The following is a 1,524-nucleotide window of genomic DNA, read 5'->3' as shown; positions in this document are numbered from 1 at the left end:
TTTGTGACAGTTTTTAAGGATATCAAAGGATGTTTTAATCACTCGTTTGCTTCTTAGACATGTTGTAAAGGCTTTTATAGAGTTAATTGTTGTTTACAACTGATTTTATTTTTTAGAAAATGAAGGATATTTTAATTCAGAAAATTGAGAAAAAAAACATTTTTATTGTGAGGAAGAGATTTAGTTTGGATAATGGTTGATGGCAAATTCTTTTCTTTTATCTTTTAATATGGAATTTTAAACTTTTTTTTTCCTAAAAGGCAAACATCGAATTTATATTTTTCTGGTAACCATTCATACATCAATAATAAAATACAAAATTTTTTTTTGAATAATTGTTCAATACGGTTTGGGGTTGCATCAAGTAAAATAAACCACACTGATCATTTCTGGAGGATTAAACCTTAATGTCCTTATATACTTTTTGGAGGACTAAACCCTAATGCCCTTATACACATTGACCACACTGATCTTTCCTGGAGGAGTAAACCCTGATGCCCCTATATCGACACTGATCCTTTGCGGACTAAACACTAAAACCCCAAACCCAGATCGTGCCTCCGTTAGGGAAGAAAAGCTTCCTCGTCTCTAAGAAGACTCTCGTGGTCAACAAGAGACCCAACCTCGCGCGCTCTGCCAACTTCTTAAGTTATTGCCATTGTCCTCGCAATATTCTCTAATCCGTCAAACAATCCATCATAGTGGCACATTATATTCTTCGCATCGATAAAATTACCGAACAAGTAAACCACTAGCAGTAAAAACATCCAGAGTTTTAGATAATCGTTGATCCAAAGCCGACGTCTTTACCGCGTAACTAAAGTCATATTCGTTGCTAAAGGTAATCTATTCTACGGTGATGGAAAATTAAAGGCAATGGCGCATGAGACCAACATCAAGGCCGTCTCAAGGTTGCCCTAGGCAAACAAAAAAAAATAGGCCTTCAATATTTTTATTTTTAAAAAATTTACCCTCACCTTTCTTTCATTAGATTTGTGGGTATAATTTGTTTTTTTTAAAAATATTAATTTTAAAAGTATATATATTTTTTTATAAAATTTAGTTTTCTAACTTTTGAGATAAAAAATATTAATTAAATTTTTATTTCTAGCTCTGAAAAAAAAATTGATATTAAAAAAATTTAACATTCTATTTTACATTTTGAAAAAAAAAACATAGAGTGAGAAAAAAATATTACTGAAAGAAGGATAAGAGCATCTAGAGGGTGGAGATCAGGAGAAACGTAGAGCACTAAAAAAATGAGATCGACCATTAGAATTGTTTAATTGTAAAATATGTTGAAGGAAGAACATAAAACGGCTCTTATATAATTAAAATTTCATATAAGGTGGAAGGAGATAATATATATGGATATCATTATTATGATTCATAAGTGTTACAGAGGCATGATTATAAGTACTAATGATGTCTCACGAAGAATTAGCTAAATGATTGTCTAAAACAAGAAGGGTACTAAGTAAAAACGACTTAGAATAAGAAAGTAAATGAGGAATTTGGTCTTTG

This window comes from Zingiber officinale, chromosome 3A (assembly GCF_018446385.1).
Source record: "Zingiber officinale cultivar Zhangliang chromosome 3A, Zo_v1.1, whole genome shotgun sequence".
Classification (NCBI taxonomy): Eukaryota; Viridiplantae; Streptophyta; class Magnoliopsida; order Zingiberales; family Zingiberaceae; genus Zingiber; species Zingiber officinale.
This window is presented reverse-complemented; position numbering follows the sequence as displayed.